This window comes from Meriones unguiculatus, chromosome 4 (genome assembly GCF_030254825.1).
Source record: "Meriones unguiculatus strain TT.TT164.6M chromosome 4, Bangor_MerUng_6.1, whole genome shotgun sequence".
Lineage (NCBI taxonomy): Eukaryota > Metazoa > Chordata > Mammalia > Rodentia > Muridae > Meriones > Meriones unguiculatus.
In genome coordinates, this window is record NC_083352.1 from 134,567,180 (window position 1) to 134,593,299 (window position 26,120).

Consider the following 26,120-nt stretch of genomic DNA (forward strand, 5'->3'; position numbering starts at 1 on the left):
TGTGGGGTGGTGGGGGGAGAAGAAAAAACAGCATTCTGCTGACTAAGGAAAAGAGGTGTTGCGTCACAAGACCAGCTGTTGTGTCCGTAAAAGGTCACACTTAGCAACATTTGTGCACCAGACCATGTTTCTTTAAAGGTTCTGTTGGTCCAATCCAGGTGGCTCCTTCTGCCTAGCAAAGGACTCCCACAGTTCTGCATGAGGCAAGTGGCTTACTTGGCTTTTGATTTTGAGAATCAGGAATTCAGGACAGGCTTGGCTTGTGGGGAGGTGGGGAAGGGAGGAAGGGGCTGCTGTTCTTGGAGTCATCATTCTATTACATCTGCTTGGACAGAGGATATTGAAGCATTCATACTTAAAATAGCTTTCGTACACACGTGGCACGGGGTTTGTCTTTCCAGATGGCTTCTCATCATCCCAGGGTTGAGGACAGGTGCTTCTTGTGGCATACTGGTCTTCGAGAGATCACACTTGTGCCTCCTGTATAGCAGCTGGCATTCCTTGGCAGAAGCAGTCTTGCATGGCTGTTCTTGGAGTTAGGTGGTAGACGTTGCCATCCCTTATGAGCTGGGAATAGAAAATTATTTTCATTTTATTTGTTTTATGTTGACCTGCAGGTATATCTGTGTACCGAGTACACTGAAGCCCACAGAGGCCAGAACTGGACTTACAGATCATTGGAAACACCAACTGAGTGCTAGGGATCACTCAACCACCAAGACACCTCCTCCACCACGACTAGAAAATTCTTAACCACTTCTGCCACATTATTTTATCAAAGCAGTTTTTTAGTCTCCGCAGAGTATGGGAAGTGTTCTCAAATGTTCTGAATTTTTTCACTATTATTCTTCATTTTAGGGTAGAGAGAGAAGTAGGTGCCATTTAGTGTATGTTCTCTCTTTATTTTTACATTGGTGAAAACTGTCACCAGAGCTATAAATCATGTTGTTACAGTACCTTGGCAGGGACTAGTTTCAGGACAAGTAATGCAGTGTTCTGTGTTACCCCAACCCCAATATGGGTACCAGTGTTATATGTTGGCGTATGAAGGGACATCTAAGCCTTTGTTCCTTAGTACTGTTGGTGCCTTAAACTCTTCCCATAGGTTCTAAGTCAGCAGTATTCTTCATAAAGAGTAACTGCATTGTGTCTCATTGTGCAGGAACAGAATGAGGTGGGATCAAAACATAAATTTATCAAGTTTTGGTGCAGATTTATTTCTTTGCCAAGTCTTCTTTCCCAAGTGTAACATCCTGAAGTCTGTGGTGGGTTTGGAGTTGAAGACAATGAAGGAATTTCAAGTGGAGGACATTTACAGATGGTTGGGGATCCCTGCAGGAGAGATGGGCCAGGTGACACTCAGTTTCTATTTCATTTAAAAAGCCAAGTCCCACTAAGAATATCAGAAAGAGCTATCAGTTTGTCTGAAGCTTGAGGTTTTGAAGTCCAAGTGGAAGCAAAAGTATGAGTTACACAAACCAAAAGGGAGTAATAAGATGAAAAACCAGTTAATTGTCCAAGTGAAAAACAATTCAGAACTTGCTGCAAAATAAATGTTACTATACACATCACTGATTATCTGAATTTAAAAAAAGCAGGATTTCTTGTGCTATTTTGCCAGTAAGAAGAGAAATCCTGCATGCCACAGATGTTCCTCAGAGAAAGATGTCAAACCTGAAATGACAGAGCTAGTAATCAAAGACATTGTGCATTAAAGAATTCAAAATGCAACAAATCACCATTTGCCAGCAGTAAGTTTCATCTGATTGCTGTGCCCAGCCTGCTTGCTCCCCAAACTACTGAATCTTAAAGACAGGACACTATCGTATGTGACCCAGTTTCCTGAGAGCCCAGCACTTGTTCCTCTGCCTAGGACATTTAAACAGAGCACAGCAGGTGTTTCAGAGCACAACAAGCAGGAAGATAGATAAACAAAACTGGCACCCTACCCTGCTATGAAGTATCTACAGTCTTAAAGGAGTTCCGGTTGGAGTTTACCAAGTTAATGAGGAGATGGTGGCCTTGTAGACACACCATTGTATTATGGGAATGATTTAAACACTTGCAATAAGTTAGCTTACCTTACCTTACTGCCTATGATACTTGGGGACAAATATCTAAAATGATGCCTGGCAACCCTTGGGGCAAAGGATTTGTGAAGTATCAAGCCAAAGAATAGTTTAGAGATGTACTTTATCTAACATTCTTGATTTGGTTTAACAAGAATCCTTCTTTTATCACCTGGCTTGTCTTAGTCAAGCTCTGGATATAAATGTGAATAAACTACAGTTCACTGCCCTGGAGAAACTCTAGGATGAAGGAGCAGGTGATGTGCTCAGTGCTGAAATCCACAGAGAGGTCCTGTGAGCTCCATGAGTGTGGCTAATCAGGGCGACTGGCCGTGGAAGGTATCACTGATTAGTTTCAAGAACAAGTAGGGGGATGTCAGTGAGCAGAGTGACAGGGTGGTGAGCTAATTTGAGCAGAGAGCATGAAGTGCTGGAGCATCATGCGACATGCGCATAAAATTGCCAGTAAGCGTGGGGTAGTACCAGAGGGGCATATGTATACAAGGGGCTGCAGGGCAGGCAGGATGGAAACATGGGGTGTCAAGGGACGTACTAAAGCTTAAAAGTGGGGTGTCATTCTGAATAACAGGGATGAGTGAATCCAAAAGAGGTTAGTTGATGAAGGTGATAAAAGCTGTAGCTCAAAGCATTCAAGACAGGTAAAAATCTCATTAAATGAGAAAGGGAATTCTGGGAGCCACCAATGCCCCCTAGAACATTACTCACCGTTTTGTGAAGCCCATGAAGCATGTGAAAAGTGACTTTATTTTTAATTCACCCTCCTTTCCCTCTTACTTTAGCCTGGCTCTGACTCTGTAACATACTGTATATACCTGAATATTTGTTCTTTTTTGGCCTCCCTAATCAACTCTCCTGCCTGTCTTTTTCCACTGCTCATTTCTATATAAAAAAACACCCATTTTGCATTTTAAGCTTCCAACTTTACTTTTTATCCTTAGGACCTTAAAATCATGACCTTATGTCATATCCTTCTTTTGTAGGACATGTAAGAAGTCTTGTCTTTGGGTTGGAGTTCCCCTTATCATCTTTTTACAAATTATTTTTTTATTCATTACAGGTTATTCACTTTGTATCCTAACTGTAGCCCCCTCCTTTGGCCCCTCCCAATCCCACACTCCCTTCCTCTTCTCCACCCTTGAGCCTCCCCCAGTCCTCTGATAGAGGAGGTCCTCCTCCCCTTCCATCTGATCCTAGTCTATCGGGTCTCATCTGGAGTGGTTGTATTGTCTTCCTCTGTGGCCTGGGAAGGCTGCATCCCCCTGAGGGGAAAGTGATCAAAGAGCAGGCCAATCAGTTCATGTCACACACAGTCCCTGTTCCCATTACTAGGGAACCTACTTGGATACTGAGCTGCCATAGGCTATATCTGTGCAAGGGTTCTAGGTTATCTCCATGCATGGTCCTTTGTTGGAGTATCAGTCTCAGAAAAGACCCCTGGGCTCCAATTCTTTTTTTTTTTTTTTTTTTTTGGCTGTCCTTGTGGAGCTCCTGTCCCCTCCAGATTTTTCTATCTCTCCCTTCTTTCATAAGATTCTCTGCACTCTGCCCAAACTTTGGCTATGAGTCTCAGCATCTGCTTTGATACCCTGCAGGGTAGAGTCTTTCAGAGTCCCTCTGTGGTAGGCCCCAGTCCTATTCCCTGTTTTCTCCTTCCTCTTATGTCCATCCCATTTGCCTTTCTGAATGAGGACTGATCATCTTACCCAGGGTCCTTCTTCTTGCTCAGTTTCTTTAGTGTACAGATTTTAGTATGTTTATCCTATATTGTATGTCAAATATCCATATATAAGTGAGTATATAGCATGTGTGTTATTCTGCTCCTGGGATACCTCGCTCAGGATGATCTTTTTTTAGTTCCCACCATTTGTCTGCAAATTTCATGATTTCCTTGTTTTTAATAGCTGAATAGTATTCCATTGTGTAAACGTACTACAATTTCTGTTTCCATTCCTCAACTGAGGGACATCTAGGTTGTTTCCAGGCTCTGGCTATTATGAATAAAGCTGCTACAAACATGGTTGAGCAAATGTCCCTGTTGTGTACTTGAGCATATTTTGGATATATGCCTAGGAGTGGTATAGCTGGATCTTGAAGTAGCACTATTTCTACTTGTCTGAGAAAGTGCCAGATTGATTTCCAAAGTGGTTTGTACAAGTTTACATTCCCACCAGCAATGGAGGAGGGTTCCCTTTCTCCACACCCTCCCCAGCATGTTTTGTCACTTGAGTTTTTGATTGTAGTCATTCTGATGGGTGTAAGGTGAAATCTCAGGGTTGTTTTGATTTGCATTTCCCTGATGGCTAATGAGGCTGAGCATTTCTTTAAGTGTTTCTCTGCCATTCGATACTCCTCTATTGAGAATTCTCTGTTTAGCTCTGTTCCTCATTTTTTTTAATTGGATTACTTGGTTTGTTGCTTTTCAGCTTCTTTAGTTCTTTATATATATGGGATATTAGCCCTCTGTCAGATAAAGGGTTGGTGAAGATTCTTTCCCAATCTGTAGGCATTTGTTTTGTTTTGATGACAGTGTCCTTTGCTTTACAGAAGCTTTTCAGTTTCATGAAGTTTCATTTATTGACTGTTGCTCTTAGAGCCTGTGCTGTTGGTGTTCTGTGCAGGAAGTTGTCTCCTGTACCAATGAGTTCTAGGGTCTTCCCCACTTTTCTTCTAACCGATTTAATGTGTCTGGTTTTATGTTGAGGTCTTTGATGCACTTGGACTTTAGTTTTGTACAGGGTGATAAGTATGGATCTATTTGCATTTTTCTACATGTAGATATCCAGCACCACTTGTTGAAGATTCTAATCAAACTGGAAAGGAAGAAGTCAAAGTATCACTATTTGCAGATGACATGATAGTATACAAGAGTGACCCCAAAAATTCTACCAGGGAACTCTTACACCTTCAGCAAAGTGGCCAGATACAAAATTAACTAAAAAAAAAAAATCAGTAGCCCTCCTGTATACAAAAGACGAAAGGGCTGAGAAAAAAATTAAGGAAACAACACCCTTTACAATAGCCACAAATGACATAAAGTACCTTGGTATAACTCTAACTAAGCAAGTCAAAGACTTGTATGAAAAACATTTCATGTCTCTGAAGAAAGAATTAGAAGAAGATATCAGAAGATGGAAAGATCTCTCATGCTCAAGGCTTGGCAGGATTAACATAGTAAAAATGGCCATCTTACCAAAAGCAATCTGCAGATTCAATGCAATTCCCATCAAATTACCAACACAATTCTTTACAGACATTGAAAGAAAAATTCTCAACTTCATATGGAATAACAAGAAACCCAGAATAGCTAAAACAATCCTCTACAATAAAAGATCTTCTGGAGGTATCTCCATCCCTGATCTTAAGCTGTACTATAGAGCAACAGTAATAAAAACTGCAATGTAGTGGCATAGAAACAGATTGGTGGATCAATGGAACCGAACAGAGGACCCAGAAATAAACCCACACACTTATGGACACCTGATTTTTGACAAAGATGTCAAAATCATTGATTCTTTGAATTGTTTTATTTGTTTCTAATTTTTTGATTTAAGCACGAGTTATTATTTCGAGCTGTCTACTCCTCTTGGGTGTGTCTGCTTCTCCCCTCGCCACCCAGGGCTTTCAGGTGAGCTGTTAAGTTGCTTGAATGTGATGTTTTGAATTTCTTCTTTCTTTTTTTTATTTAACTTTTATTAATTACACTTTATTCATTTTATATCCCCCCATAAGCCCCTCCCTCCTCCCCTCCCGCTCCCACCCTCCCCCCTTTCTGCATGCATGCCCCTCCCCAAGAGGAACTTAGTGCTATGAACTTTTTTCTTTGCATGGTTTTCATTGTGTCCCATAATTTGGGGTATGTTGTGCCTTTATTTTCATTGAATTAATTCTAGGAATACTTTAATTTCTTTCTTTATTTCTTCCTTGACCCAGTTGTCATTGAGTAGCAAGTTGTTCAGTTTCCATGTGTGTTTTTGCTATTTCTGTTGTTGTTGAGGTCCAGCTTTATTCCATGGTGATCAGACAAGATACAAGGGATTATTTCAATCTTCTTGTATCTGTTGAAGCTTGTTTTGTCACCAACTATATGGTCTATTTTGGAGAAGGTTCCATGAGGTGCTGAGAAGAAGGTAAATTCTTTTGTGTTTGGGTGAGGTTCTGTAGATGTCTGTTAGGTGCATTTGATTCATGACCTCTCTTAGAGTCATTGTTTTTTTTTTTTTGTTTAATGTCTGTTTTGTTGACCTGTCCTTTGTTGAGAGTGGGATGTTGAAGTCTCCCACTATTAATGTGTGGGGAATCTATGTATGGTTTGAGTTTTATTTTTTCTTTTTCTTTTTACAAATGTGGGTGCCCCTGTACTTGGGGCTTAGATGTTCAGGATTATGATGTCTTCTTGATGGAATTTTCCTTTGATAAGTATGAAGTGACCCATCTTTTTTGATTAATTTTGGTTGAAAGTCTATTTTATTAGATATTAGAATAGCTACTCCTGCTTGCTTCGTGGGTCCATTTGCTTGGAAAATTGTCTTCCAGACCTTACTCTCAGGTAATGTGTATTTGTGTCTTAGATGCATTTCTTGTATGCAACAGATTGTTGGGTCTTATTTACATATCCTTTCTGTTAGTCTGTGTCCTTTTACTGGAGAATCCATTGATGTTGAGAGAGATTAATGACCAGTGGCTGTTAGATTTTTTTATTTGGTTGTTGGTTGTGGTAGTGTGTTTGTGTGCTTGGCTACTTTTAGTTTTGCTGTAGTGAGGTTCTTTATTTTCTGTAAGTAGTTTTCTTGCATTGTATTTTTCCTTTGAATATCTTCTGTAATGCTGGATTTGTGGGTAGGTATTATTTAAATTTGTTTTTATCATTGGATATCTTGTTTTCTCCATCTATGATGACTGAGAATTTTGCTGGGTATAATAGCCTCATTTGGCATCTGTGTTCTCTTAGGGTCTGCCTGATATCTGTCCAGGCCCTTCTGGCTTTCATTGTCTCTGTTGAGTAGACAGGTGTGATTCTGATGAGTTTGTCATTATATGTTACTTAGCTTTTCTCCCATGCAGCTTTTAGTATTTTTCTTTGTTTTGTATATTTACTGTTTTGATTATTATGTGGTGGGAGGATTTTCTATTCTGGTCTAATTTATTAGTTATTCTGTAGACCTCTTGTATGTTTATAGGCCTCTCCTTTAAATTGGGAAATTTTTCTTCTATGATTTTGTTGAAAATATTTTCTGGGTTTGGAGATGGGAATCTTCTTTTTCCTATGTTCCTATTATTCTTATTCTTAGTTTTGTTTTTTCATGTTGTCTTGGATTTCTTGGATGGTTTGTGTTAGGAAGTTTCTAGATTTAACACTTTCTTTGATAGATACTTCAATTTCTTCCATTTTATCTTCCACATCTGAGATTCTTTCTTCCATCTCTTGTAGTCTGTTGGTTATGCTCTCTCCTCTGTAGTTACTGTTTTTTTCCCCTAAGTTCTTCCCCTCCATGATTTCCTCTGTTTGTGTTTTCTTTAATTTTTTTCCATTCTATCTTCAGATCTTGAACCATTTTGTTGATTTCCTTTACCCGTCTGATTGTATTTTCCTTCAATTCCTCCAAATGATTGTTTAAACATTCCTGTTTCTTTTATTTCTTTCAGTAACTTAATTATTTCCTCTCTGAAGGCCACAAACTGGCTGCATCTTCCTGTATTTCTTTACAGATGGCCATAATCTGTTTCACTTTATCTTCCTCTATTTCCTTACGCATTTTATTTGTTTCTCCCATTACCTTCTTCACAAGCAGAGATGTAAGGTCACCTTCTTGAATTTCACTTATGATAGGGTATTCAGGGCTGATTACCCCTGGGCAGCTGGGTTCTGGAGATGCCATATTTCTTTGGCTTTTGTTGGGTTGTGCTTTTATGCTGGCCTCTATCCATCTGGCTGTGTCAAGTGTTGGCTTTTAGTTTCTGGTGCCACCTGGAATCCGGGGGTTGGGGAGAATCCCCTTGGCAGGAAGCTGATTGTTCCTGAAGTAGGCCTCCTCAGCTTTTTGGGTATGGTCACCTAATGGTCAGTGCTTGTCAGGTATTGCCACAGCTCACCTCAGGCATATGGACCTGCGTAGTAACCGTGGTAACTGTGGTCATTGGTATTCCAGGGGGTTCTCTCCTGCCCAGGAAACGTCCTAGAAACAGCTGCCCTGTTGCTGGGTTTCTTGCTCTGAATTTAGTGAGCTAGTGCTGCTGTTGTTGCTGCTGCTCTTACGCTGCATTTGCTGTTCTTACAGCCCTCCTGTAGAACCATGGAGCTCTGCAGTTTGTTCAGTTTAGCTAGAGATACTGGTTGCATCTTGGATCAATATCTAGGGGCTGATTCCGTGAATCCCAGGTTTCTGTAGATCTAAGGTTGGAGCTCTGTGCCCCAGTACCCAGGTGGTAATCAGTGGCAGGTGAGCACAGCACTTATGGATGCAGCAGGAAGCTAGAGCCTGAGCATGTGGAAACACAGAAACTTTTCCGGAGCTGGATGTCCTGAGGTTGGACCTGATGTTTCCTCCACCGTGGGATTTCCTCCCACCTTGGAGATCCAGTCTGTGGTGTTTTGGGGTTCACAGTTCTGTCTGGAATGGTGAGTGGAGAACTCAGGTGCAGGCAAGTGGCTCTGTGCTGGTGACTGTGAGCCTGCAGGATCCTCAGAACTTTTCTGGAGAACATTTTTTGGGGGGTGGGAAGGGGTTGGTTGAGTGCGGACCTTTTGTATCCCTCACTGTAGGGTTTCCTCCCAAGAGGGAAACCCAGTCTCTGGTGCCCCGGGGCCCATAGTGCTGCCTGGGAAGGTAAGTAGAGAATGTAGGCAGGTCTCTGGGCTGGCAGATGAGCACCTGCCAGAGCCCAGGACCATTTCCAGGTACTGTCTGCGAGACCGTGATGTGAGGGCAGTCCCAATTGCTTCCTTCTCCGTGGGGTTTTCACTTGACTGAAAAACCCAGTGTCAGGTGTTTTGGTGTCCACAGTTCAGTCTGGGATGGTGTTCAGAGCATGCAGGTGTGTGGCTCTGGGTTGACAACCAAGCACCTTCCTGAACCTGGGAATTCTTGCGGGTTTAGCTGGTGACCGGAACCTGATTGCTTCCCACACCATAGGGTTTCCTCTCACCTGGGAAACACAATCCCTGGTGTTTTAGGGCCCAGAGCTTGGTCTGTTGGTTGCTGTGTAGTCACTGTAGTCCTCTTTGTCAGACACAGTGTCCTCCCTGCATTGCCATCTTGGATCAGTGTCTCCCCTTATCATATTAAATGCATTTCTATTATTAGAATACAAGACTATTTTATTTTTATAACAAGGTCCCAGGTGATAGTGTCTTAATTATATATATATATATAGATAGATAGATATACTATAGATATACATTTATATCTATAGTATATAGAAATACTATAGATATATATAGTATATCTATACATACTATATATGCTATATATATATATATACTATATATATGATATCTATCTATCTATCTATCATCTATCTATATCTGCCTCTTTCTGACTCCTTTGGAAATACATTTCAGTTACGACCACAGCATGAAGAGAAGAACTGAACATGTTGACTCTTAGATCATTTACCTTCTTATCCTGTGTGGTTTGGCTAGTTTTATGGAGCAACAGGAAGCAGAATTGAGAGTGAATCTGTAAAAGGAGATTCATAAAACACGGTACGCATAATACTGAAATTCCAGTGTGAAACTTTGCCTGCCTTAATTGGGTAACTTCATTGTGGCACCACTTACAAAGCAACAATGAAACTGAGACATGTGAAAAGGATATCAGATCAGGAAAAGCAGCTTAGTAGGCGAGAAGTCCCCTAGACATTGTGGTGCACAAAGCCATATGTGTATACCATCTCCAGAGCAGCAGCTCTTTCATAAGACAGTGTGGTATAGTGGTTATAGGCATATGTGGATCTAATTCCAGTTTCCTACTTATTAATGCTATAGCTTTGGGGTAAGTTATTTGATTGCTGTATGACTTGGGCTATTATTCTTAGCTGCTATAACAAGATACTTTAGACTGCATTGTTTGTAAAAACAGAATTTGTCTTTCTTTGTTCTGGAAGCTGATGTCTAAGGCCAAGATCTGAGTTGGTGTTTTGATGGTTCATACAGCTGTCTTCTCAATGTGTCATTATAAGACAAAAGAATCATGGGAACACTGGGGTGGGGATCTTGTATAAGAGATTTAAAGAGATTGACCCATGATGATTTTGTGTTCATGAACTTACCTTCTAATGAAGATATACACTTCTTTATCTTTTTACTTTGGGTTAGGAATCTAGCATGAATTTGGGTGAGGCACCTAGCTGTGAGTGAAAATCACTGAACAAACTTCTTCATCACATTGTAGAAATGTCTCAGTGAAATTCATTAATATGTACAGTTCTTAATATACATTAAAAACATAATTATAATACTAGATTACACACAAAACATGTAGGAGTATTGTTTTATTTTTCTCCCTTCAGGAGCTAATCCTAAAACAAGAATTTTCGTCAAGATAATCCAAGGAAACCATGGGAGCTGGTGTTAAGCAGGGAAAAAGGTCAGTATGCAAATGAGCATTAAAGAATACCATCAGGTGCAGCTTCATTATGGGGGGCTTTTCTAGCCTATATCAACATGAGGTGATGCCTGGTGTCACAGATACACAAGAAAAGCAGGATTGGCTAGGAGAATCTATGGATTAAGTTCTACTTAGACTTCTGTGAGACAATGTATAGCAAGCCCATCTGGAAGATGAGGATTCTGGGATGTTTGTTCCCATCTTGGCTAAGGGATAATCTCAGGCTATAACTTCCTAGAACATGTACTCTGCTCTTTGAATGATTTACTAAAGTGTTTGTGCAAAAATAATAAATAACTAAATAAGCAAACAAACAACCCCATTGTTTATGGGATATTCAATGAATGTTTTGGGAATGTGGTTGAGATACCACAGTATCAGTGATGAGAATTCTAGATAGTGGCATAGACAGCCACAGTGCCCGGGAGGGACTCAATCAGTAGCAGCATTAAGAAAGCCATAGAGAACATGGACTGATTAACAAAAACCTAGGACCCTAGAGATGGGATGTCTTGGTGAACCATCTGGTCTTGAATGCCCCTGTTACAGAGACTCCGGGTCTTTAGGAATAACCTTGACACAGATGCTGACAAATGCACTCTAGTCACCCATGTGGAAGAGTTCAAGCTGTTTCAGAGCCCTAGGACATGTGTAGCCTGATTGTGCCTTTAGAGTCATCTTGGTAGCTACCTTCTTGCAAGCTCCTCAAACATAGGAGGACCACATGTGAAGTGTTCAGTGTTACATGATTCTGAATAGGAAGGACTGGAAATGGAAAATCAATAAAAAGGATAAGCATTTGGGAAATTTAATTTATAGTATTCATTTTTAATGCCATTTTTTATGAAGAAAAAGAAAGCTACCAAAAGACAGGAGAGGGTTTTCTGTACGTGAAAAAGAAACATGATTCTCAAACTTCTTTGGCTTTGTCTTTGTCTTTGGCATTGGGAAAGGAGAAGGCAGTGCTGAAAAAAAAAAGTCAACTTCTTGAGGTATGTGAACTGAATTAATAACTACATCTAGAATTATATACCAACCTAAGAACTTTCCTAACAGAAGGACCATCATGTTACTCATTTCAACCTATCAATGGTTGTTGAGAGTAGATAGTTATCCAGGTCCAATTAGCCAGTATTAAGAGTTCATGGGTCAGCAAGCAGGTTGCTTTCTTATTATCACTTGTCATCACCTTTATTAGCTTTCACTGAAACACAGGGACCTACTCTTACTGTATGACACTTACTGTATGTGCTCCACAGGCTCATGTGTTGGGGACACTCAGCCCCCACATGGTGGCAGTGTCTGTGACCTGTGGGACTTCTCATCTCAGTCTGAAAGCATGGCTGACAAAGGTGGGCACTGAGGTCAGGCCTGGGAGTACTCTGGTTTGCTCCTGGTGATGTCCTCTCTGCTCCATGAGAAGCAGCCACCTCATGCAAATGTTGCCCTGCATGCAAAGTTTTCACACCACTATGCCTGTCCTGCCAAAATGGATCATAACCATGAGGCAAAATAAACTTTTATGTGGCTGCTCCTGTAGTAGTTATGAAGAAAGTGGCTAACACATGCCTAACTACAATCTGAACTTCAGAATGTAAAGTTTATATCAAACCCCAAACCTTGAACATTTTATCCTAAACCCTTCCCTTGTTAATGAGAGGGTACCCAGTGTTCCTAGAGGTAAAGCAAGTGGCTATCGCTCAGATATGTGCCTCTCCGATGCTCTTCTGGGAATTTGTTTTGTAATTCACTCATTGTTTTTATTAGTTCTTTGAGAATGTTTTTAGTACACTTAAATATTTGTAAAAATTTACCTATAATATATTTTGATTATTTTCTTTCTTTTTCCCCAATTCCTTCCATATCCTCCTACCTCCCTTTCACTCTATTTCCTCTTTCTCTCTCTCAAAGAAAAAATCTGTAAAAATTTAAAACCAAGAAAACAAAACAAACAAAACTGACAGAAACCACAAAACCATAACAACTCCTAAGAAAACAGCACACACAAAAAAGCATGGAGTCTATTTTGTGTTAACCAGTTACTCCTGAGTGTGAGGCCTGCGTTGGAATGTGGATTATATAATTGGTACAACTCAATGGTGGTTTGAATAAAAATAGTCCCCATAGGCTCATAGGGAGTGGCATAGGAGGTATGGCCTTGTTGGAGTAGGTGTGGCCCTGTTGGAGGAATGTCATTGGGGTGGGCTTTGAGGTTTCAAGTGCCCAAGCCAAGCCCAATGTCTCTGTCTCTGTCTGTCTCTCTCTCTCCTCTGTTGCTTGCCTATCAAGATGTAAAACTCTTGGCTACTTTCCAGCACCATGTCTGCCTGTGTGTCACCATGTTTCCCACCATGGTGACAATGGACTAAGCATCTGAACCTGTAAGCCAGCCACAATTAAATGCTTTCCTTTATAAGAGTTGTTGTGGCCATGGTGTCTCTTCACAGCAATAGCAACCCTAACTAAGACATACTACTTAGGAGAAAACAGAATTTTTTCCTCTCCCAGAAGGTACTTACTGCAAATTGCTTAGGTTCGGAGCGGCACTCTGTCCACTTCTCTGAGCTTGCATCATGTCTCCTTTGAGTGTGTTCCTGCTGTCACAGTATCTCTGAGTGTATATGTGTATCATCCCTGTTGTGTCAGGAAGATGCTCTTTCCTTGGAGTTATCTACTATTCCGGATCTTACAATCTTTCTTCTTCCTCTTCTACAGAGCTCTCTGAGCCTTGAGAGGAAGGGTTTGAAGTATACATTCCACTTAGAACTGAGTCTTCACATTGCTCAGCTATGGGTCTCTGCGTTAATTACTGTCTGCTACAAGAAGAATCTTCTGTGGTGAAGAGTGAATAAAGCTGTGACCTTTAGGTAAAGCAATATGTCATTAAAAGTATTTTGATGGCTATCTTCCTACAGCTGAGTAGTGGAATTCTTTCCCCTGTGACTCATTATTTAGTCTCAGGTTCTTGGCCTCATTAACAGTGTCAGGTGTGGGTTTCATCTCATGGTTGGGCCTTAAATCCAATTTATAAAACTAACCCATGGCAGCTCAGTGCCCAAGTGGGTCTCTTAGTAATGGGAACAGAGACTGTCTGACATGAACTCAGTGGCCGGCTCTTTGATCATCTCTCCCTGAGGGGGGGGGTGCAGCCTTACCAGGCCACAGAGGAAGACAGTGCAGCCAGTCCTGATGAGATCTGATAGAGTAGGATCAGATGGAAGGGGAGGAGGACCTCCCTTATCAGTGGACTTGGGGAGGGGCATGAGTGCAGATGAGGGAAGGAAGGTGGGATTAGGAGGGAATGGGGCAGGGAGCTACATCCGGGATAAAAAATGAATAAACTCTTATTAACAAAACAATAAATAAATTTTAAAAACCTCCCTTAACATTTGTGCCACTATTACAGCAGTGTATCTTGCAGAGAAGTCCTCGCTGTAAGTCACATAGTTCAGAGCTGAGTGATATTGATGATTGCTTTTCTCCTTCATTAGTGTGCAAAGTATCTTCCAACACTAGTGTCCAGCATGAAGACTAGTTAGTAGGGTTGAAGCTTGTAGTTGAGTATGGGACCCAGCTATTAAGGTCAAAGTATGGCCCTGGGTGGTCCAGAAGCTCTTGGTGGCCAGATGGTAGCTGCTTAATTGGCAGCAAAGTTCAGGGCATCCCATGGTGGTTCTTCAGGGAGCCCTTCCTTTCCCAGAATAAGGCAACTCCCATGAATGGAGTGAGAGAACATTTATTTCATAAATAAGGAACATTATAAACCTTGGGCAGTGAAGGAGTTTTGAGGGTGAATGTGTTTGAGTCAGTGGGGTTAAGGGCTCTAGCGATACCTCATCTACATGAAACAACAAAAGAGGGGGAAAGCAGTAATTATTTTATGGGTTGGAGAAGAACTCCAGGTGTGGTCAGAGGTCACTGGTTGAAAGCCAAGATACCAAGATATCTTGTTAGCATAGGGTGGGTGTCTCTAGGAATTCCCAGGTACACACTGAATGGGGTTTATTATCAGGAAAGGGTTGGGCGTGTAATCTCCCTGAGACCTGACACTCCTTAGAAGATCTGGGGTTCTCCAGATCAGGCACAGAGGGAACCCAGCAGAGAACAGCAGTCTGTCATCTTGTACCAAACTCAGAGGCTATCAGAAAAACGTTAGACTTCAACGTTGGTAGCTGTGTCCCACAGTTGAGCATTAGTTAAATGTTACATGTTCAGTGACTTAAGTAACTTATGCCTTGTACTATAGGGCCTTACCATCAGGTTATAAAAAGTAACCAAGAATTTTGACAATAACCAGTGCTGTTTGAGGTCACTCTAAGACCCCTTTGGCTAATGACTCATTAAGATGTAGCACGTCACCAGTAGTGGAGATTTTACTTGGCAGTTGGGAAACTCTTTACCCATTGCATGGTATCCCCAAGTTAAATTCTTTTTATATATTTTATAAATTTTTAAAGTATTGGGCTTCTGTGTGGCCTTTCAAAAGGTCTTTAGTGTTGGTTATCCCTCTCCACATCTCCTCTTTAACTCTGTTCTCCTATTCCTTTCCCATTTAATCTTCCTATTCTAGTTTTCCCTTTGTCTATTTATAATGCTATAGTCTATTTCCCCCTCCTTATTGGATCTTTTGCTACCTCATCCAGATTTTCTTTATGTCCACATTATTTATCTGAATAAGCTGGAGTCCTCCATTAGCCCCAGTTGCTGCTCAGAGTTGGCCCCTACTGTCTCCATCCACAACAGCAAAACACCTCTTGATTCTTCCAATAGTAGTTTAGGCTTGATCCTCACAAAGAACCTTGCTTTTAGCTTGCCTAAAAGGAAGGGATGAGACACTACCTTCTTGCTACGGATCCTCTGTCATGAATTGAGTGCATGAACCAGGGAATGTGATTCTGAGGTTCTCTTGGTTGTTTCTTGGACTGTTTTTGTTTGTCACTATCTTCTTCCTCCTGTAGTCACAAACCAACATTCTTCTTCTGTCCTATGGGAGATGGGAGCAGCTGCTGGGTAGATGTTGCCATCCAGTAAATGCAGGATAAAGGGCAATTAGTAAGAACTGTTCTTCGCAAGGATCCAGGGCTGGTCAAAGCCCCCTGAAACCAGCCTGAGAGTTGTTAAAGGTAAGTGAGACACATGAAAACTAAAAGATGAGCTTCATTTAGAGATATTAAATAAATGATTGGAACTGAAAGAAAATCAGCCACACATTTCCAAATAATCATCCGAAATTGAAAACATAGCAGAGATAAGTAATATTTTGAAACCATAGCTTAAGGGACAAGGCCTCGGTGTCCACCAATTCTCTCTGAATGCTGTACTTATACTGAATGTTTCAGGGCACACTTTTGAACTTCATTTTCTTAATTCCCTGAGGAATCACCTTAACCATACTGAATTCTAATTGTCAACCTTTCAACGTGTCCAAGGACCAAAAGAGAGACAGTCTTTTCTTTCACATTCATGTACAGTGATCTCAGGAACTCCTACATAAAATTTTATACAAAAATATCTTTCAGAATTTAATGTCAAGGTCAACTCATTTTATTCATACATGATGTACTTATTTTGGGATGAAATTTTAAAGTTTTCATTATTTTTCTGGCTCCCAGGATATTCAGAGCAGTGTTTCAGCTCTTAGAACAAAATTAACTCTGATTATTAAAACACTCATTTCCTCATCTCTTTAATGAGTCTCATTATTAAGTTTTATTCTTTTTTTTTTCTTACTTTGAGGTCTACAAAGATCTATGCCTTAGAAGGGGTCAAGCAGGGGAAGTGAGATGACATTTGAGAGTTTCAATCAATGCATTCTATTTCAAATACTGTAGAAACACTCATCCAGCGTGATGGAGGTATTATTTTCTTCTCCTCTCAAAGGTGAAGAGATCCTTCCAAGTTACTATTATTATTAGTACCAGAGTAGAGATTTGAGTCTGTAGGCAGTGGACTGGGTCCTTGATCCATGCTGAAATCAGTGTGATATAAACAATGAGCTACAGTAAATTCAATCTTTATTTGACTCTTGTGAAAATCCTACTTAGAAATGTACCTTTTGTGGATTTTCATAATGTTAGAAGAACAAATAAGACCTCAAATCAAGGGTGTTATAACAATGAGGTAGATGTTGGTTGATACAAGTGAAATTAGTGGTGTTGGTGAAGATGATTGTATTAATGGTGGTGGAGTAGTTCATGATAATAACTATGATGTGTGCTGTGGTGATGACGATGTTGATAAGAACAATGGTATGAATGAGGATGGCGCCTTTGCATCATCTCAGCACAAAAGGAATTTGTTAAAAGTCCTTTCTCAAAACTGTGGTTAATTTTAAAAATGAGGAAAATAAGATCCAAGAGACATTTTCCAAATGCCTACAGGGGGAGTGATAATGTTAGAAATTAAATCTAGTATACTGACTCCATTTTGAGGAGCTCCCTATCACCACCTATTTGATGGCTTAGTGGGAGAGTGTGGTCATCCCTGGCCAAGCACTGGTTCTGCAGACATGACTATGGAGGTAGTCAGGCAGAAAGTACATAGCCTGACATTGGAAAGTCTTCCCAGAGATGAACATCCATTGACCAGCTCAGAGATGGTGTGGAGGAACCTGATTGGTCGCCCAAACCCATATAACCTGCTCTCTCTTCCTGAATAAATGAGTCTGCAGCCACTCACCCTCTGTTTGGTTTCCCTCTGTGAGTGGTGACTCCACGCCACTCACCACATTGGCCTGAAACCCTGCCCTCACCACAGGCTGGACCTTCAGGAGGAGGAGCAACAGAACAGATAAACAGAAGTAACATACATACAAGCATCTGAGAAAAGACAGCAAGCAGCAGTACTTGCCATCTTGTCTTCCTCCCTCATTTTGCTAAGTTTGGAGAGACTGGAGAGCAAAGAGACACAGGTCAGTAGGTGTAAGGGAATATCTAACCCACATCATTGTCCATACCCACAGTCAAGTGGAGAGGAATGCTGGACTGTACAACATACTTGGGTCCAGTAGCACCGTCCAAGAACAGCAGGGACTTTCCAGAAAGCTGGAGGAAGATATAGCCTTACAGCAAAATCAGAGTCCTACTCAGATCTTCCTGGGTCCTTCTTACTGTTTAGATGTACTCTCCTATAGCCTCAGTGTGCTTTTGAGTCTAACAGATTTTTTTAGAGGATGCCATTGACCTAGTGTAGTCACTTTGCCTGCACGCGCGTGCGCACGCGCGCACACACATACACACACACAAAATTGTGTGAAATTTTATGTTCCCTCAGAAAAGTGGTAGCCAATGACTGACCCTGGGAAATACACAAAGTCTTTACTCCACTGGGAAATTCTCAGGTGTAATTTGCAGCCTCAAGCTCCTGTGGCATCATGCTAGAAACGCCCTCTGTAGGACTTGTCTGGAATCACACCTCTACTTGGCTTCCTTCCCTTTACCTTGTTTCCTTCATTCTTTATGATCAATTCTCCCAAGAACAATCCCCTGATAAATAAATCACTTACACAGAAGTTGTCATCCACTTTTAGATAACTTACCCCGTGTTCAGAAATGTGTGAAGGTTAAGCAGGCTGTTACACACACATGGGAATAAGATCTCTTGCAAGATATTATACCAGCAGGTATTTATGAGGTTATGGTTCAATCGGAAATATTCCCCACAGACTCATGGTTTGAGTGTCTTTTGTCCAGCTAGTGACACTGTTTTGAGAAGCTATAGAATCTCTAGGCATCTGGTGGCACCAAGTTGGTCGCTAGAGAGAGACCCTGGAAGTTTATAGCCCAGACTCTGATACTCTCTCTGCTTCCTGTCTGTTACTTTGTGAGCAGCCATGACCACAGACGAAGCGATTCTGCGCTTGGTTTGGTCTCTGTTCATTGTTTTGCCAAAGTAATGAGAAAAAGCAACTAACAGTTGTGATGAAGAATAAGTAAATGCACACAAATCAACCTGAGAAAGATAAGCCCAACTGCATCATGGGTAGCTTGAAGAAAGGGAGATGACTATGTTAGCTTATAAAATGAGTATCACCAGCTGATGGAAATATAGAAAATAGTTTGTGCCAACTTGCCTTTGTAGGGTCATATTTGAATCTCTTGAAAGTATAGTTTACACTAGAGTGATTTTTAAGAATAATTTTTAAATGTGAACATTTAAAATCTGAATCACCATACCATGAAAGTTGCTAAGCATGTGAATATGGCTACATAAAAAGCAACACTTATTCCTTAGACTTAAAGATTGCTCACCCAATCAGCTATTCTATTTCCCTATTAGCTAAAAGGATAAGTCTGTGGGATGCTTTCTGCTTATGTACACCAAATATTTATTTTATGAATGACAATTTTCAGATTAAAAGTAGCTTTTAAAATGAATATGTACCCAGAGGCTATTTAAGCTGTGGGCTGGCTTTCCCCGGGGTCCGAGGATTGTTCAATGTTCCTGAATAAACTGCATTGAAAAAAAAATAAAAAAAAAATGAATATGTACAAAACAATGTATATCAATACTAAGTATATGATTCATAGTATTTTTAAGACATCAAATACTCTTCTACAGTGACCATCTAGATCAGTTAATAGACTCTTCTGGCATCCTAGTGAATTCTTTATGAACCCACCTAGTCAATGCCTCTTGCCAAATATAAGGCCAATTATGACATCTATATCAAGATAAAACTCTCCTTGCCTTGAAATTTTCAAAGTAGAATCACAGGTTCAATACTTTCAGTCTGGCTTCCATAGCCAAACATTATGTTGGTGATCTTTATTTATATATTTGTTTTCATATTTCATTGATGTGATACACTCTATTGTGAGGTTATGGTTCAATCTGATAGATTCCACAATCACTTATATTCTATGGTGTAGAATGATTGTTCACTAAAATGAGCAGGGGTCTGAGTCTTGGATGTTCTAAGAGGGCTGGAATCTGAAAGAGCCTGGGAGGTGAGTAGGTTATTGGGCAACATCCTCAGAAGGGACGAATGCACAGGAATACAGATTGGATAAGGTTTCTTGGGACTAGATTGGGAACCCCATAAGCAGACGTTGTCAATCAACTTGACATTCTAGTCTCACGTTTTTTGTCCTACCATGTAACTTTGTAAGCTGTGTTTCACTGTCTCTCTCCATCACACACATGCACACATGCACACATGCACACATGCGCACATGCACACATGCACACATGCACACATGCACACATGCATTTATTCTACCAGACCTTTACGAAATGCTGCCCCAAACAATTCTATCACCAGAAACTATTTCTAGCACTAGATTTTTGAATCTTCAGAATTGTGACCTTCATTTGGAGACAAGCATTGATTTCCCAGGAGTGCTGTAACAACAGGAAGGTATCCCTGTCACAGTTCTGGGAGACAAAAGTCCAAAATTAAGCTGTTGAAATAGTCATACTCACTCTAGGCTTTAGGGACCAACCCTTCCTTTTCTTTTCTAACTTCTGAATGATTCCATTCTGCCTTTCTCTTTGTGTAATACTATCTGCTTTTAAGACCTCCATTCTTAGCTTTCTCTCAAGAGGATATTTGTCACTAGACACAGATCCATCGAGGCAATCTAGGATGTTCTCATTTCAAGACTCTTACTATCTAAAACTATAATGAATGATTTCCCTTCTAAAATCAGGTCATGTTTACATATTCTAGGGGTTAAGATAGAAGCACATTTGGAGATACTGCAAAGTCCTTTATTGTGTTGCTATGAAGAATGCTTCTGGGAATCTTCTTGAACAGCCTTTGATGAGTGTGCTATGCCTTCCTTTTTAGTTATTTCTAGGTATGGATCACAGGGTGCTAGTGATGTATGAAACAGTTGTCTAGAAATGGTTGTACCCGGGTGCAGGAATCGCTGATGCTAACCCAGCAGGCTACAAACGCAGAACTGAAAAGAAAAAGCCAGAGTATATTAACCAACTACCTAACATTCCACAGATGAATAGTGGCTGAGCAAGAATGGACATACTTTTTAAATGGCACAGGACATTGCTTAGCAATGCTAATATCCCCTAGTGTTTTCCTTGAATTTCACATTTCACATAAAACACAATCAGTAGATCTGTTAATTAGCCTAGATATGCCAATATGCCAACATTTCTTACCCACATGCAGTGTTGGCTCCCCAGTGGGTGCATGAAAAATGACAAAAATGAAGGACTTGGGTCCAATCTTGTTGTTTTAAAGATGAGAAACTTAAACACCAAGATGAGGAGTATCTTTCTTGTTGCTCATATATGAAGACAGGTCTTGCATTATCTTACCATTACAATCAAGATTTTATTTATTTGTAGAATAACTCTCTATTAGGATCTTGTATTTGCTGGAGTATGCCCACAAAAGAAAGAATTAAAATGCTCTGTAGAAGAAAAGAAAGGGAGAGGAGGAGAGAGAAAGGAAGAAGAGGGGAAGGAAAAAAGGAGGAGAGAGGGAAAGGTAGGATAATTAGAGGACTCAGCTCGAGGTGATGGTGACAAAGGAGAGGCAGGAAAACTTAAGAGATGGCAATAATTACCAAAGACCCCAGAGCAGAAATACTAAATATGCTTCTACGCTGATTTCTGCACCAAACATGGGATTCCTCCTGAAATTTCATGATAAAAACAGGCATTTCATGTATTAGACAAGATTTTGATTTTATCTTTGAGGTGTGTCAGGGGGGCTTAGAAAAGATGATGCATGTAGAAAATGAACCCAGGCCATTAGCACATTGTCCCTTCCCCTAAGTTCACAGAAAACTAGCTTGTGGGCTTTGCTGGTGTGTACAAAGTAGAGGTTAAGACAGTTGTGTAAAGACTTCAGAGGTTCAGGCTCCAGGAATGGCTGCTAGGTTTCCATTGTAGAATTTTTGTTGTGTTTTGTTCTGTTGTTGTTTTTTTGGGACATGGTCTCATTTATTTTTTAATAGAGTTGATTTAGTTTTGAAGTGTTCTCCCACAAAATCTAGTGCTGTCTTCTATAAATCACACATGGCTAAAACAATGCCTTGCTCTCACTTACAATGTGAACAAAACCTCATAAAATGATATTTTTGTTGCTGTCCTTAGATTAGGATGTGTATAATATCTACATACCTGTTCAAAAATAACCTGGCTGAATTTAAGTGGAGTAACAGGAATCACTGATCAGTCTTACAGTCAGTGCTGTGGGAGATATATACACACACACACACACACACACACACACACACACACATATATATATAAATATATATTTATATTATATATATTTATAACAAATATATATATATTTGTTGCCTGTAGCTCTTTCTTCTCTTCTAAAGTATTCCTCTGCATCCCAACAGTTCCTTTGCTTTCCCCAAGAAGACTCCATCCATAATGCTGGTGTCTTTTCTATTGCCACTGAAGTTCTTCATTTCATCAAGCATTTCCCTCTTTCCTTTAGGACAAGCTGATCCTAAGAGTGACCCTGTTTGGTGTCCTGACAGTATGAGAGCCTTGTACCTGCTTTCTACTTTGATTGTTTTCTCTGACTCCTGGGGATTAAAATCAAACCGTCATCCTTGGGAGCAACTGTCTAGTTCCAAACAAAATGCACTTTCTCTGTGGGCTCATGTAGGAGGAAATTATGTATCATCTATCCTCTCAGATTTATGAATAAAGGAAATTGAAGATGTGTTTGCCTCACTGAGGTTCACGCGGGACACTTGAATGTGTGGGTGTTGTTTATCACTGAACTCACAGAGGTAGATTTGGAGAAGGGCTGTGTGAGGAGAGGGTAGGATGGGTCTCATCACATGGAGGTGAATGAAACACTGTGAATGCCCCTTGGCCTTACCATGAGCCACTAGGGCCTCAACAAAGCAAGCAAACAAACCAAAAGCCAAAGAATGCTTTGAACATGTGCCAGAACTTTGCTCCTGGGACAGGAGAAGGGAGCAGTGAGTAAGTGACTCTTCTTTTACTGTTTCAGTTATATATTGGGGAAAAGGTTTCCTCTTTCCTAGCTCACTCAGCAGCACAGCTTCAGTGGCCCTGGGAGAGGAGTGGAGGCCCTTTCTGCTGACGAGCTGAGCACTAGTGCTGTGAGTGCTGCGAGTGGCTTCCAAAGCATTTGCAGCACTTGATTGCTCTAACGTCTCAGTGATCAAGCATGGTGGTCTAGACAGGAACTTTACCATTGAGCTGTGGAGAAAGCGGTCATAGAGATGACAAGGACAGTTCACATTTATCCTAGGTAGTGAGCATGCGTGTCTCTTTCAGTGTTTCCATAAGAGAGAAAGCAGTTTTGAGACACCAAGATTGAGGAATTGTCTTAAGTTAAAAGAAAGCATTCTTTCTTTTTAAAAATTAATGACTTAAACATGGGCCATGCTGTTATCTTAAGACATTCTGAGCTCATGTGATTCAATTAGCTCCCAACTTGTCAAAACTTTGTAAGGGCCATGAAAGAATCTCAAGATAGTGATTTTTGTTGTTGTTGTTTCAGGGCTTGTAAGCAAAGGTTTTTCAGCATTCCAGTTAATACTCCTCTTCCTGGACACTGATAACATTCACTGGGTCCCCAGTCCTGCTACCTAATCATTCCAAAAAGCTTCGTCTCTAGATACCGTCATACTGTGATTAGGATTTCAATCTATGCGTGCTAAGGGAATATGAATTTTAATTTCATTGCAGGAACCCACTCAAACCTGATCTCCACTGCTGGGAAGGAAACTCGACAGCATCCTTGCTGCTCATTGCTCCACTGTACCCATTCTCACTGAGACACACAAAGATGGTTTCTAACATTATACACCCCAATGGTCGAAAGCCCTTTGCTTGGAGGCCAGCCATCTGGAATTCGTGTTTGACTAACTTCTAGGATGTTTCAAGATGATCACACTGTTCCTTTGGAAGAATAGCCCTGCTTTGCAGTTATTGTTGAGATAATTAGCTGGCTACTACACTATTCCAAAAATAACTAATTTGTGGTCTGGTTCTCTGAGAAATTCAATCCATAGGTTGTATCTTTTGTAATAATTACAAATGGGCATTATCACTTTTGGAAAATAAAAGAACATCTAACCATACTTTTAAATTCACATTATATATAATTTCACATATAAATATATTTTCCTCTTTAAAGAGGTTTAAAAGTCATATGACTTATGCCCAGGCACTAGCTTAGCACTTAATAAAATCATTAGGATGTGCAAAAGGTCAGCACCACAGCAATAAAGATTTTCAAAGTGATGAAAGGCCTTTTCATGTCTGAGGGTCTGTCTCTTTCAGAAGAACTACACTTGTTGGACAGTTGATGCTATCACCCCTCTGTTTGAGAAATTGTTCACACAACCCCAGTGCTGGATAGACTCTTCCATCAAAAGTACTTTAGCCTTCTTATGCACATCTATGTCCAGAGCATCTGTTACCTCCACACGCACAAGAAATGGCTCTGGAATTGTCATTTTCTTACAAACATTTGACTCTCAAATACAGGCACATGCATAAAAACAAGGCAAAAAATACAGCCAGCTCACATGGCAGTCATTACTGTATTCTGAAAAAAGTTGGGATGACTTACAACCACATGACTCTAGAAGGTGTAACATGATCTAACTCATTCTCAGTGCACTCCAAAACACAGTAATGGTGATTCTAAGCAATAAGACAGGAGAAAGGCTCAAAATACAAGACAAAATCTCAGACTGTAAGTCCCTAACTGGTGACTCTTACCAATGAAACTGACAACATAGCTTCCATTGTTGCCAAAAAGTGGTGTGGAAATTCCATGTGTGATTCATCCAGGTGGAAACCGCACCTCTGCCCATGTATGGGCAGAATAGGAAAACTGAGAGGAAGTATTTCAGAGACCTTGGAAATTAGTCATTCCAGAAGCTGAAATATTTGTATCTTTATTTATTTATTTTTAATATTCCAGGCCAAACCATGTTGAGCAGTCTTTCCTTTGGAAAAAAAAAAAAAGAAAAGAAAAGAAAAACATTTTGTACAATAGTTTTACAGACACTTCACTATCTTCTCAATGTTTATGTGATCACAATCTGTTCAGCAGAAAGATAAAACATGAGAAAGAGAACAAAAACCTCTTTTGTTTTTGTTTTTAATTGTTTTGGGGTTTTTTGTTTTTAATTTTTAATTTTATTTTTTCTTCACATTTTATTCAGAATATATCCCCATTGAAGCCCCCTCCCTCAGTTCCTCCCAGTCTCACACTCCCCTTTTCTTCCCTCTATCCCCTTCTCCTAGTCCACTGAAGGGGGAGTTCTCCACCATCTGCTCTTTGATCACTTGCCTCTGGTGATGCAGCCTTTCGAGGACACAAAGGAGGAAGAGGATCCAGGCAGTCCTGATGATACTTAACAAGCTACGGAGAGATGGCAATAGTAGAGAACAAAAACTTCTTAAGGAAAACAAGCAGGCTCCTCCCACGACCCATGCATGCGCTGTATGGGAAACTACAGGCTTCACCATATGTGATGGCATTAGCAGCAATGGTTATTTCAATGTCAACTGATCCATCTGCAGAATGTTTCATTAAATTCTTCCAGATGCCAGTGAACATGGCATTTGTAGCACATTCAGGGCTTCTCCAGTAGTGCGAAGTTCCAGTGGGGCACTGGCTGACAGCCATCTTTCACTCTTGAGGCTGAAATAACTCCAAGAAGTTGGTGGCCAGGATCCTGGAGATTTCAATACTTAGGGTCAGTTAAAATGTTCTCCTAACAAAAATAAGTGTTTTTTTTTTTTAAACACATTTTCTTTAGATAAGACCAGTTCTTTTAAATAAGCTAAAGGAAATAGTTGCTAGTAACTAGTTCCTTAAGTACCCTGTCCTCACTCATCTTTAAGGTTCTGGAAAGTTAAAGATCTTATTATTCTTCTAAAATTGTGTGCATTTGATGACTCCCAGATTTAATCTCTACCTTTAAACCAGCCCTAGAACTCATAGCACATTAATGGTGAAAATACTTCATGATGGAGTTGAATTATGTGAAGTTCTCTGCAATGATCCTTATGTAAATTGATAATTGCTAATCATCACTACTCAAATGTGGGGCAATTATAGAATCGTGACATTGTACTCTGTACTGTTAGTTTATGAAATGTATTATGTAGAAAAAGTAGACTCCCTAACATTCTACTCACACACTGGCAAAATAAAACTCACAAGTGGAAAATCCAGAATGATTTGTCATAAGTAGCATGGACATTTTCCAGCCATATACACTTTTTTTTTATTATACCATCACCTCCCTCTCCAAATGAACCCTGTGATCATCTTTGAAGATTAAGTATCATCACCAGGTTAAGTATCATCATTTAAAGTTTAGGTCCATTTTGAAAGTTATAGCCTTCAATCATGGGCTTTAAGGAAAATAAGTGCTCATTCTTCTCCCAGTGAAAACATCATCTGGGAAATTTGGTGAAATAAATTGTTTTTATA

General features: G+C 40.3%; 1 long non-coding RNA gene across 8 annotated transcripts; it reads left to right on the plus strand.

The window, feature by feature from the left end:
• Positions 1 to 621: 621 nt before the first annotated feature.
• On the plus strand, positions 622 to 25,841 carry LOC132653777 (uncharacterized). Of its 8 annotated transcripts, none has more exons than XR_009591650.1 (8): positions 622 to 1,352; positions 5,642 to 5,715; positions 9,649 to 9,792; positions 10,599 to 10,675; positions 13,412 to 13,563; positions 15,655 to 15,819; positions 17,453 to 17,606; positions 22,119 to 23,036. It is a non-coding gene; the product is annotated as an uncharacterized LOC132653777 (long non-coding RNA). The 8 variants fall into 8 exon arrangements; XR_009591651.1 differs by lacking the exon at positions 622 to 1,352 and adding an exon at positions 1,365 to 1,751; XR_009591653.1 differs by lacking the exon at positions 622 to 1,352 and adding an exon at positions 11,650 to 11,688 and having other exon boundaries at positions 4,760 to 5,715.
• Positions 25,842 to 26,120: the final 279 nt, after the last annotated feature.